Source organism: Moschus berezovskii, chromosome 6, assembly GCF_049115385.1.
Source record: "Moschus berezovskii isolate FMDL1 chromosome 6, NW_MosBer_1.0, whole genome shotgun sequence".
Taxonomy (NCBI): domain Eukaryota; kingdom Metazoa; phylum Chordata; class Mammalia; order Artiodactyla; family Moschidae; genus Moschus; species Moschus berezovskii.
This window is the reverse complement of record NC_142465.1, coordinates 121,424,560-121,438,091: the sequence shown is the minus strand read 5'-3', so window position 1 is coordinate 121,438,091 and position 13,532 is coordinate 121,424,560. Positions and strand designations below refer to the sequence as shown.

General features: G+C 48.0%; 1 pseudogene; it reads left to right on the top strand.

Moving 5' to 3' along the window:
- Nucleotides 1-12,200: 12,200 nt before the first annotated feature.
- Nucleotides 12,201-12,704, top strand: LOC129537239 (glycine cleavage system H protein, mitochondrial pseudogene; annotated as a pseudogene).
- The last annotated feature ends 828 nt before the right edge of the window (nt 12,705-13,532 follow it).

Sequence of the window (13,532 nt, the reverse complement as noted above, 5' to 3'; positions counted from 1 at the left end):
GTTCAGGTTTCCAAGCCTTTGCTACTCTAGTATATTCTTTCTGCACACGTGCCCCTCAGCAGCCAGTCTAGGACCTGATCTGTGGTCTCTCTGTTAGTTCAGTCCCCAAAATGTTTGCACAGCTTGTTGGTAAAGGGAGGCACTGGCCCTGGGAATTAAGAAATTGTCCTAAAGGATCACTTTCCCAGGTTCTTCAGGCTATAAAACTGGAATCCTGCTCTCACTTCTTGGACTGCTCTCATCTGTGGTCGAGCAGCCCAGGAAGAGGGGAGAGGAGGCAGCGTTTGGTGTGGCCTCCCACTCTGGGAACTCCTGACCCACCACGTACAGAGGACAGTTACCTGCCTCCAGCGAGGGTTCCTGCGGATTCTCGTTTCTGGCTGCTGCCACTGCCTCTAAGCTACTGCTTGAGGAACTGGAGCATGCAGAATTAAAAATCGGGAGGAAAGCGGCACTAGGGAATCGCCTCTGTGTTAAGGGCCCCCTTTCCTGCTCCTTGAGCCGTAGCCGGAATGTCTCCTGGAGCTTCATCTACCTGCCCATTTCTGAGTTCACAGTGCAGTGAATTCAAGATGGAGTAGACTGGGAGGGGAGCGGGGAACAATAAACTCTTTTCATCTGGTGGCATTAAATTCTGGAGATCTTTCCCAAGTTACCTGCTGCTACCCACTTTCCCAAGTCTTTAAATAGTTGTCTCACGTATTCCAGCCAGCCTTTATGGGGATAATCAGTGGGAGAGTTAAGGGGGAATGTGGTTAATCCAACTTACCCAGATTCAGAGCCAAGTATGGTTGACTCTGCGTCAGAGATGTTCACACGTGTGTTTCTTCAGCTCCTTCTGTTCAGCCCTCGTGCTTTATGTCTGCTCAAACCAAAGCAGTGACGCTCAACCTGGTGGTGTCAACTAGCATGTTTTGATGAAATTTTCTACATGTGCTCTTTGTAAGATTAAAATATATATATATATTCCTGTAGCCTTATCGATTTTGATTTGGAAACATTTTTGAACACTTTTAACAGAATTCTTGTTCAGTGTGTCCCAGACCCAAGTGTCTGGTAATAAGCTGAGAAAAATAAAAAATGGATTTGATTTCCTTTTAAGAAAATCAATAAATCACAAGAGATGAATTCAATTTAAAAAAAAAAACAGAGAAATGAAAGTTTCTGCCTGATTATAGCATTCGTGTTGGAACACGAGATGGGATGTGAGAGTCGGTCATGTGGGGACAGTGGCGTGGCCATCCGAGATGAGAAGGCACAGGCAGGAACACCCATGATGGTGGCCTGGAGTCTTGCTGGTGAGACCTCAGCTCAAGTGAGAAGAGCTAGGATGCAGGGAGCCGGCTGACCCTGAACGCTGGATCCAGAGAGCAGGAGGAAGGGGGTCAGGAACCAGGAGCAAGGGTCAGGAGAGAGCTGACCACAGAGCCTCCCAGGCTGCTGCGCTGTGAGCCACACGGTGACGAAGGGCGGGGTGCCCACCCTGGGGTCCCAGGCCAGGAGGACCAGCGGTCATGGGGCTGGGGGAGAGGTGGGGGGTGAGGGCTCCCTGGACGTGCTCTCCACTATGTGCTGTCACGTGTCCCCGGATGGAGATATGGACGCCAGAGCAGGCGGGTCTCAACCACCACCTGTGGGGGCTTCCTCCTGCACCCAGGTTAGAAGACCATCACGTCTCCTCCTGGTCAGCGAGGAGCGTGGGACTCACCACCACCCTGATTCAGCCAGTGGTCACTCCACCGGCCTGGCATTGCCCTGGACCAATTGTGGCGGGGAGAGCCCTGTGCTGTGGTCCACGGGTACCCACCCCCACTGGACTCGGCGGGGGATCTGCCCTTTCTGCGGTCCTCAGTGTGGATCAGTCATGAGCACGTTTGACAGAGGCGAGTAGCCTAGGAGCTGCCCGTGGGTGCTGAGGAGGGCCTGTGTGAGCCCCATGCGAGGCTCCGCATCCACTCCCCACCCCGCCCCGGCAGGGCCTCACATCCCGGGCAGGGCCCGCCCCGTTCCCCGTTCCCCGCCCCCGGACAGGGCCCCGCCCCGTTCCCCGCCCCCCAGGCACGGCCCCGCCCCGTTCCCCGCCCCCGCATGGCCCCGCCCCCTCGGTGTGCCCCCTGCACCCGGAGAGTCAGCTCTCATCTGGCTGGAAATCCATCACCAGGAGCTGCTCTGCGCAGCCTGTCGCACCGCATCCCTGACGGGCACAGGCTGAGAACTCCACGAAATCTTACATAAGCAGCCTGGCTGGCCAGCACCGGCCTATTTTAGGAGCATCTGATGGGAACCGACTTCGGGTGCAGAAGCGTGCCGGTAGCAGGTGACTGAAGATGGGGATTTACAGACACACATCGCCTCGGATTGAAGTGCACGCGGAACACTCGGGGACAAGAGGCTCTCTTCTCTGCCTCCAAGTGGAATCCCTCACTTTACAGCAATCCGTGAGCTCCTGGCTTCCCACTGAAACCTTGCTCCTCAGAAGGAAGTCATGGTGGGCGGGGCGGCGGTGTCTGGAAAGCAAAACTGAGGCCAGAGAGCCTGGAACATTTCAGTCCACGGAGACGGGCTTCCCAGTCCCCCTGCCCCATCACCACCCGCCTGAGACCAAGCCTGACTGACGGAACTCACACGGCGAGACTTCAGCCTCTAACTCAGCCTCTGTGGTCCCGCACGGTCCATGTTGTACAAGGTCATCCAAGCAGCACAGAAGCAGCTTTGACACTCAGAGTTACACTTCCATCAACCTTCTCTGTCTTTAAATACGCCCTCTGCGGACCCGGCCTCATGTCTTCAGCCCAGGCTCCTTCCTGACTCCCCAACACTCGTGTGACAGTGTCTGCTGGCTGTCTTCTCCACTGGGATGACTCACGGTCAGCTCAGACTCACCATGGCCAACACAGGGCTCTTGACCCTGGTCCACCCAATCACTGCACTGCAGCAGCAAAGGCCAGCCCAGCCCATCCACCCAGTGGCTGGAAGCCCTGAAGTCATCCATAACTTTTCTTTTCTTCTTTTCTCTCCATAGCCCGAGACCACGTCATTGGCAAACACTCCGCAGCCTCGTCCACGACAGACCCAGAACCCCAACATCTGCCCAACAGTAACCCAGACTCTCCTGCCTTGGTCAGGCCACCGCGCTCTCACCTGGACCCTTGGGGGTGCTCTGAGCAGTTTCTGAACAAACAGAAATCAGATCTTGTTCCTCTGCACAGAGTCCTCCCTCAGCTCCAACAAGAGGCAGATTCTCCAGGACACGCATAGAAGCTTCCATGTGATTTATGCTGAGCTCGAGCTGGGAAATCCATTCCTGAGCTCATCCTTTTCTTCTTTACTTTGTCCAGGGACATCAGTTCAGTTTAATTCCATCTCAGCCATATCTGATGCTTTGCGATCCCATGGACTGCAGCACACCAGTCTTCCCTATCCTTAACCAACTCCCGTAGCTTGCTCAAGCTCATGTCTATCTAGTCGGTGATGCCATCCAGCCTCTCATCCTCTGCCGTCCCCTTCTCCTCCCGCCTTCAATCTTTCCCAGCATCAGGGTCTTTTCAAATGAGTCAGCTCTTCACATCAGGTGGCCAAAGGATTGGAGCTTCAGCATCAGTCCCTCCAATGAATATTCAGGACTGATTTCCTTTAGTATGAACTGGTTAGATCTCCTTGCAGTCCAAGGGACTCTCAAGAATCTTCTCCAACACCACGGTTCAAAAGCATCACTTCATCAGTGCTCAGCTTTCTTTATAGTCCAACTCTCACATCCATACATGACTACTGAAAAAACCATAGCCTTGACTAGACGGACATTTGTCAGTAATGTCTCTGCTTTTTAATATTCTGTCTAGGTTGGTAACTTTTCTTCCAAGGAGCAAACGTCTTTTAATTTCATGGCAGCAGTCACCATCTGCGGTGATTTTGGAGCCCCCAAAAATAAAGTCTGTCACCGTTTCCATTGTTTCCCCATCTATTTGCCATAAAGTGATGGGACCGGATGCTATGATCTTAACTTTTTGAATGTTGAGTTTTAAGCCAACTACTTCACTCTCTTCTTTCACTTTCATCAAGAGGCTCTTCAGTTCCTCTTCACTTTCTGCCATAAGGGTGGTGTCATCTGCATACCTGAGGTTATTAATATTTCTCCCAGCAATCTTGATTCCAGCTTGTGCTTCATCCAGTCTGACATGTGGCATGATGTACTCTGCATTTAAGTTAGATAAGAAAGGTGACAGTATCAGGAGCCACCAATCAAAATCATTATATTTGTTGGCTTTCCAAAAATAATTGAAAGTATCATTTACAGAACCACCCAGCTCCTTGCTTTTTATAAGCAGTTAACTAAGAGAATCCAATGCAGATACTTTGTGTGTCCACTGCTAGTTTACACCACACAGGCTACCTGTGTCCCATTTACCACCAGAAATAGAGTCACCAGAGTGATGTCTTTAAGTCTAATCGGATTAGAGAGCAGATTCCAGGAACCCCAGAACCAGTTCAATAGAACTTATCTTTACACACTGCTATATTTAAAACGGATAATCAACAAGGACCCACTGTACAGAACAGGGAACTCTGCTCGATGTTATGTGACTGAGTGGAGCTTGGGGGAGGATGGATCCATGTAAATGTATGGCTGAGTCCCTTCACTGAAACTATCAGAGCTTCGTTAATCAGCTATACCCCAACACGGGCTTCACAGGTGGCACTAGTGGTGAAGAATCCCCCTGCCAATGCAGGAGACGTAAGAGACCCAGGTTTGATCCATGGGTCCGGAAGATCCCCTGGAGGAGGGCATGGCAACCCACCCAGTATTCTTGCCTGGAGAATCCCATGGACAGAAGAGCCTGGCGGGCTACAGTCCATGGAGTCGCAAAGGGTGGGACACTACTGAAGCAATTTAGCACGCACACACACATACCCCCACACAAAATAAAAAGTTCAAAAGAAAAAAAAAGCCATCTTTAAAACTTTGTCCTCTAGAATGCCTCTCAGAACCAAAACTTGTGTCAGTCAGGGTTCCCCAGAGAAAGAGAACCAACAGTATATATAGCCGCCTAGAAAGAGATTTGTTATGAGGAATTGACTTACACAGTTGACGGAGCCTGAGAAGTCCCACGATCTGCCATCTGCATGGCGAGGCCTAGAGAGGCCAGTGCTGTAGCTGGAAGACCTCCGAGCAGAGAACCGAAACATGGATTCCAGTCCAGGTCTGAAGGCCCGGGACCAGGAGACGAACGTCTCAGCTCACGCTGTCAGGAAGAGGCAGCAAAGCCCTCCTTCTCTCACATTTTTGTCCTATTCAGCCCTTGGTGGATTGGACAAGACTCCACCATCTTCAGGACAGTCTAATCTACTTGGCTCACCAATTCAAAGGCTAACCTCTTCCAGAAACACCCTCACAGGTACATTCAGAACAAATGCTGGACCAGGTACTGGGCATCCCAGACCCTGTCAAGTGGACGCGAACAACCAACCACTGCACCATCCCACTCCAAGCAAAACCCGAGGTAGTGAGTCGGGAAGCCCCTCCAGCACTCCTGGCGCAGCCCCGCCTCGCCCCTCCCCTCGGGCACGCCCGGCGCACCCCCGCCTCGCCCCTCCCCTCGGGCACGCCCGGAGCACCCCCGCCTCGCCCCCTCCCTGTGTGCCTGTGTCTCTCTTCCTATTTATGCTGTCCATTGCGCATCATCAACGACCACAGGCTTAATGGCTTAAAACAGCACGCATTTGTTGTCTCACCATCCCCGAGGATCAGGGGTCCAGCAGAACTTAGCTAGGCGCTCGGGTTAGGGTCTCAAGAGGCTGCTCCATGCATTAGCCAAGTCTGGGGACTTCCCTGGAGGATCAAAGCATGAAGGGTCTGCTTGCAAGCTCCCTGGGGTCATCAGAGAAATTCATTTTCTTATTTGTTTAGGACCGAAGGTGCTGGTTTCTTGATGACCGTATGCAGGAGACTATCCTCAGCCCCTAGAGGCTGTGCACAGGGCCTTGACACAGGGGATCCCCCAACCTGGTCGCTGAGATCTCCAACCAGCAAAGAGTGTGCCAGCAAAATGGGTCTCACCTACCATCGGAGTGTGAGGGGCATGCCATATTCCATTGCTAGCCGCAATTCACAGCCCCCTGACCCACACTCCAGGGGAGGGGTTGATCCCCCAGGAGATGGGGTCAAGGAGTCACCCCGGGGTCTGTCTGCCCCACCTTCTCGTTTCCCTCCATCTCGTGGAATCCTACACGCCTAGATCCACGTGTCGCCTGCCACCGAGATGCAAATAGCCAGAGTCCTGTTCAGATTGCGGAGGACCAGTGCCACAGGCTTGAACCCCATGGGAGAAAGCCCCCACTTAATCTAAATAAAGTAAAGTAACACTGACTATTTTGTCTGTTTTCCAAAGTTGCCCAACACAATATGAAAGGTTCTCAAATATTTCACAACTCTCCCCCATGGGTTCACTGTTCAGGATATTCCACTCAGTTCCAATCAGAGGAAACTTGAGTTTGACTTGCTCTCAGCTCTCATCTAGGCTCTGTTGAAAGTGGAATTTGGGGGGAAGGTGAGTGAGATTTCCAGTGTGGTCCTTGCCAGGCTTAAACAACCTCAAACTTAAACCTCATTGCACCAGATTTTGTTTTCCAATCTCTTTGTCTGTAATAAGAAATGTTCATATTTTCCACCCTGGGAATGGCTTTTACACTGTTCGGGTGAAGAACACATCTGAAGGGTGTAATTTGTGCTGGGCAGTCAATCGCATATGTGGAATTTAATACACGGTAACTCAGACTCCTTCACAAAAAAAGGAAAGTGCCCAGTCCATTAGTAACTTCTGTAAAACTGGGCTGGATCCAAGAGGGCCTAGGGGTGAGGGCCCGCCTCCAGGTGTCAGGTGTCTTGTAACTTAACTGTCTTCTCGGTCTCTGATGTTATCACAAGGACTCCAGGCTCCCGTCACTTTAAAACGCAAGCCAAGTCATGTGACCACACCAAGCCTCACCTTCCCATATGTCAAGTGAGGATTAAATGACTCTTACCTCACAGACATTTTTCCCCATATTTTGTGAATTTTTATTTGATGGTTTTTTTATGATCTACAGAAGTTTAAGCATTTTTAATTTAACAATTGTGTTTTATTATCTTCTGCAATCAAGTCAAAATAAAGTATCACTAATTCCATGTGCAGATTATTACTGCCTTATTACATGCTGTCGTTTATCCCTCAGGGCAAAAGCTTTAGGATCATACATGATGTTTACTTGGCTTGAGGCAGCACTGGCTCCCTTCTTTTCTTCTTAGTTATTATTTATACAGGGGAATTCATCCTCTATCACAACCCCAGAAGCTAAAACGTAGCTTGACATTTTTTTAAAAATTTTATTATCGTCATTATTATTTTGCTATACAGAAGGTCTTTGTTGGTTATCCATCTTAGAATTTCAAGTATTTTAATGGAGTCAAATCTATTTTGATTTCCTCTGGGATTTCTTCCATTAGCTCGTCCCTACAAGGGTCTTCCCTGCTCTGGTATCAGTTGATTATTTGCAGCCATATTTTATTCACAGGTTTGTGTGCTTTAAACATGTTGCATTTTTAATGCATGTGTACATTTTGGTGCAGAGTGTAAGTAAAGATTATTTCTTCCAACCATCCGATCTCATCAGTGTCATTTATTGTTTACTCTACCTGCATTAGTCAGTTTTTCTTGTAATGATGTCGCCTAACAAACAGCCCTTCATTACCTCAGAAGCTTAAAAACAACAAACGCTGATTTCACACTGACAGCCCAGATCTTGATACTTCAGCTCCAGCAGGGATGCGGTTCAGGTACGCTCCGCATTTATCCAGTTTCAGGGCCTGGCTTAAAGGACTGGACACTGTCTGAGCTGGGATCCCTCCTGGTCAAGGGGAGAGCACGAAAGGATGATTAACCTTTGTCTCTTGGAACTTTTGTTCAGTTTGCTGTTGCCTCCACCCACATTCCAGCGGCCAAAGGACATTAGGTGGCCAGGTCCGATGTCAATGACGCAGAAAAGGGTTCTCTTCTTGGGCAGGAGAAGTGCGCAGAATTTAGCAGAGAGAGTGCGCACCTTCTGGCCGGTACTGCAGTCTCCGAAGTCAGCCTCTTGGTCTGGTGCGTGCTCCTCCTTGCTCCCTGGGCAAGACATCCCAAAAGGACTTGAAAGCCCAGAAGTTATAGCTGTCTTCTCATCAGGTTTGGATGTGCCTCCTCTAGACCTGGGGACCTGCGGACTGCTTTTTCAATTATCTGCCTCCCACACATAGAAAAAGTAGCGGTGGCCCAAAGACAGCATTGCTGCCTCCAACACTTACGTTGAAACTGGAAGAGCAGCAGGTACCCAGAGTCCCTGATCCACAGTCATCCTGCAATCCAGGTCCCGAGCGATGCGAGGTCCTCTAGTTGAATGTGGAGATTTTTCGCTTTAGGCCCAAGTTCTATTCTCTTGTTCTTTGTGACTTTTAGTTTCTCCCTCAGAAAGTTCTTTATTTTTCTTCTAGGTCTCATCTTGAGAAGTTCCGGAAATGATGGCTTATCAGCTTTTCTAATCTCTCTTTCTGCCTTTAGAAACACTGTGCCAAAGCTCATTTTTCACCTCAAAGCTTGTAAGAGACACTTGGGACTTTCCTGGTTTCTCAGGAGCCACATTCTTGGTCCTTTTCACTGAAACACAGGGAAATGTTCCAGCACAGACCCACCCTGGGCTCCAGATCTTTCCTTCACAAGGATTGTGTGAACAGCATCCATACTGGTGACCTTGGTACTCACTTCACTCGAACATCCTACACAGGTGGGTGAAGAAAACAAGATCTTTCTACAAGTAAAATAGTAGTAGTAGTAACATGAAGATCAGCTCCAGCACAATGGAACATGAATACATGGACTTTACTATCACAGAAGGAATTAGTGCATATTCCACAGGAGAAAAATATATTAGGAGACTTAGGGCTTAAGAACTGCTCCAAATTCTCTAAAATCTGCAGCTCAATTCTGCTTCCTCATCGAACCCAAAGCGTTAACGTACCTGTCCATCGGTTTACATTCCCCTGCTTTGTTCTTGTTCTTGTTAGTCCCTCGGTCGTGTCCAACTCTGTGACCCCATGGACTGCAGCCCGCCAGGCTCCCCTGTCCATGGGATTCTCCAGGCAGGAATACTGGAGTGGGTCACCATTTCCTCCTCCATCCCTGCTTACCTCTTCAGAAACAATTGCTCCAGAAGCTGTGGAAAATGCACATAAAAAGGGAATATATGTTGAATGAAAACAATCAGAAGCAAGAATCAGATTCTGAATGTCTAGTTCACCTATGACTGTCCATGAGTCTTCCAAATGTTTCCTTTCACTCATGTTAACTTGTTAAACTCATGTCCATTCATTTCATAACTCGTTTTGGAATGAACAGTGTCTATCAAAACAGGAGATTTTTTAAAGAGCTTTAGAATCTTCAAAATGTTTTGATTTATTACCAATATACATTTGGATAAAGATATCCAATCCAAATAAATAAACAAACACATAAACAGGTGGATAAATAAAATATGAGAATCAGTAAAAGGGAACCTGGATTGTTCATGAGAAAATAGAATTTCTTGGGGGAGGGATAAATTAGGAGTTTGGAACTGGCAGATACAAACTACTATATAGGCTTCCCTGGTGGTCCAGTGGTTAAAACTCCATGCTTCCAGAGGAGCAGCCAAGCGTTCCATCCCTAATTGAATAACAAAGATCCCATGTGGCCTGGCCAAATAAAAAAATAAAATAAAAGCCTTTTAAGGAGCTGTTTGTATCACCCAAATAATTTTTAAATTGCTTGTATAAGCTCATCAATTTATTTTATAAAACAAATGTTATAATTCAAATAATTTTTTTTAAATTAAACAAATATAATATTAGAAAAACACACACTCAACCAAAAACAATGGATAAACAGAAAGGTCCTACTGTACAGCACAGGGAACTCTACTCATTATGGTTTATTCCTGTGATAAGCCATAATGGGAAAATATGAAAAAAGAAACATGTTTTTCTTCAGCTTTTTATGAACTATAAGAATAAATATTTTCATTGCTAAAATAGGTGTAAAAAAAGAAAATAGACTTTCTCAAGTCAAAAACAGTTCATCACTAAACCTTTATGCAGCACTCGCACTGTAGAACAGACAAAACTGGTTTGGCTGCTAAACCAGGAGAGGGGCCTGGGGTATACCCTCTCACTCCCAAATAGGTGCTCGCAAATTAACAGCAGCAAGGATTGTCTTGCGTTTGGAGAGTGCATTCCCCAAGATCTCAGATCATCCCCACGCCCCGAACCAGGCCAACTCTTATTAACCAACTTAGCTAATGAGTAACTGGCGCTTTGCGCAAGAACTGTCTTGGCTCCATTCATAAGACTGGTGAAAAGCAAAGTCGAAGCAAGAACCTAGTGTTCTGGGTCCTCCTACAGCGTGGTGTCTCATGGCTTCTGGTTATTTTGTGCTACTTCCTTCTACTCTTTGTTATTTTAAATCCACGTCAGATGCCTCCGATCCAAGGGTCACCCGCGGATCCAAGTCTATCACCAGTACTTTCTCTTGTTCCTATTTCCTGATATACCTACTAGTTTTTAAACTGATTCCAGCCTTGTGGGGGGGGATTTTAGAGGTCCTGTATGTTATCTGTCCCCTGAAAACTGTCACTCGGTCTCCTCCCAAGCGATATGAGGAGAGGAGAACAACTCCGTCAGGCCGTGAGCTGTTTCGAGGCTGGGGTTCAGTCAAGCTTCCTGGTCCAGAACAGCCCCGTGTGTCTCTGATGCTGAGCTTTGGCTGGTAGCCAGGCTGCGGGTGAGGAGGACGGTTCCAGAGCATGTCCTCCGTGGCATTCTCTACACCCACCTTTGGTTGCCAGCTCCGTATGACCGTCCAGACCTCTACCAGCCTTTCTGCTGCTTCCACTCTTGGCCACTTAACAGCTAATGTCTTGAGAAAACGCTCGGGAACATTAGGTCTACTTTTCTGTTCGTTCTTTCTCTCTGGGTAACTAGCCCCACATATCTGTCTGCTGCTGTGTTTCTCTAATGCCTCCAACCTCTCTTTTAATCCATATCCTCAAGCTTTCATTGGAAGAATGGTCCGTTACTGCTAGCTGATCATAGCTAGAAGGTGACTTCATCCTTCCCAGGGTTTCTGTGATCCTAACGTGAAAAGCGTGAAAGTGATTTGATTCAGAGAATATCGCCGAACAGGTGTCCAATAACATGACCAACACAGTTAAAATAATTCAAAATTATTATAGCAATGATTACTACTATTAATCTTAATGGCAATATTTCAAAATCAAAACTTCAAATTAAATATTTTACTGTTATAATTGAGCTTCACATAAGAGTAGATATTGGTTTTTCTAGCTTACTTGATACTTATATTTCTCACTGTGATTTAATACACTGATATTTCGATTGATGCCATTATTTGTACGTTTGGTGCGTATAATAGTAATATTAATAATGATAATCCTAATACAACAATAGCAACTGATAGGTACCAACCAATTAACATGTCTCAAGTTTGGTTCTAAGTCTTCTGTATCAATTATTTCATTTCCTCCTCACAGCAAACCTGTCGGGTAGATACTGTTGTGACCCCCATTTCACACAGAAAGAAAGTAAGGCACAGGGAGAGGAAGAACCACCTGCGGGGCCCCACGGTTAAACCAGCAGGGCGAGGGCTGGGCTAAGGCTGCCTGACCCCCTTTCTGCACTCCTAGCCACTCTGCCGCTTCCCGCCAGTTGTAGGACAGCTGCGAAAGACTGAGACTGCATGGGGCCACGAAAAGATTCAGACTTTGAAACACAACCTTGGGAGCCCTGGGAGGTCCCAGCAGACAAGCAACAGATGTTTTGTCCTCCTTTAACTCCACAAATATGAAGCAAAAGCAGTTACTAAACATATTTATTTGCAATCATGGTTTTAAATGGCTTCCCTGGTGTTTCAGACAGTAAAGAATCTTTCTGCAGTGTGGGAGACCTGGGTTTGATCCCTGGGTGGGGGAAGATCCCCTGGAGGAGGGCATGGCAACCCACTCCAGTATTCTTGCCTGGAGAATCTCGCGAACAGAGGAGCCTGGTGGGCTACAGTCCATGGCATTGCAGAGCTGGACACAACTGAGCGACTAACATTCTCACTTTCATGGTTTTAAAATCTGGAGTTCAGTGTGCCAACATGGCGCTGCGCACGGTGCCAAGCATGCGGGCCCGGTAGGCGGTCTGCGCACCATCTCGGCACCCAGCGCACTGCTCGCCGTGGCCCTGGGGACTGCGGGCGCTGCGCACCGGCCCTGCTCTGCTGTCGGTGTGGAAATTCACAGAAAAACACGCATGGGCAAAAACAGAAAACGGTGTTGGAACAGTGGGAATCAGCCATTTTGCACAGGAAGCTTTGGGAGATGTTGTTTACTGTAGTCTGCCTGAAGTTAGGACAAAGTTGAACAAACAAGAGGAGTTTGGTGCTTTGGAAAGTGTGAAAGCTGCTAGTGAACTCTATTCTCCTGTATCAGGAGAAGTAACTGAAATTAATAAAGCTCTAGCAGAAAATCCAGGACTTGTCAACAAGTCTTGTTATGAAGATGGTTGGCTGATCAAGATGACATTCAGTAAGCCTTCAGACCTAGATGAACTAATGAGTGAAAAAGCATGTGAGAAATACATAAAATCTATTGAGGAGTGAAAATGGAACCCCTAAATAAACTACTTTGAAACAGAAAAAATAAAATAAAATCTGGAGTTCAAAGATGACAAAAGTTACGCATGGTCCCTGTCCCTACTGAGTCCTCATCTGTGGAAAGGAAAGGCTTCCATCGAAGCTCACACCTGTAGCTTTTAATTGCAGCCATGTAGAGAATGCCAGACCTAGAAGGAGCGTGCCAAGGGCCCATGTTGGTCTGGAGGGCTAAAGATGGCTTTCTGATGGAAGGGACGTTTCTGCGGAGTCCTGGTGGAAACATGAAGGGCAGATGAAGAGCGTGACGAGCAGGTGAGCCAGCATGCGCAAGGGTCTGGGGCTGAAGGTGGCGCTGGAGGGGCCTGGACCGTTCAGGCATGGAAGAAGGTCTACTCCGGAGGAAAACCCAGAGAGAAAGGGAAGAGAACTCCGCGGGGGCCAGATCGTTAAAATATGCCCAGGTTACAAATTTGGAGCTTAACTCATGGGGGATGGAACGTCACGGAAGGGCTGACAGGAACGGCATGACCAAAACTGAAGCTGCATTTTTAATGGATCATTCTGGTTCTGTTGTAGAAAACACACTGAAGGAGGGCAAGCCTTGAGGCAGTGAGTAGCCCAGGTGAGCAAGGCCCAGGTGAGCAAGGGCCCAGGTGAGGGAGCAGCCCAGGACAGAGGGCTTAGTCCGAGGAAGGCGTTAGAGGTGGTGATGAAGAGAGAAGGACAGCACAGGGCCGATTTCAAAAGGAGCAACGGGCAGGACTCGGTCCTTGGCGACCCGGGTTTCAGTAGAGACTGATGTGAAAGGACTCTCACGTTCTTGGTACGAGCATC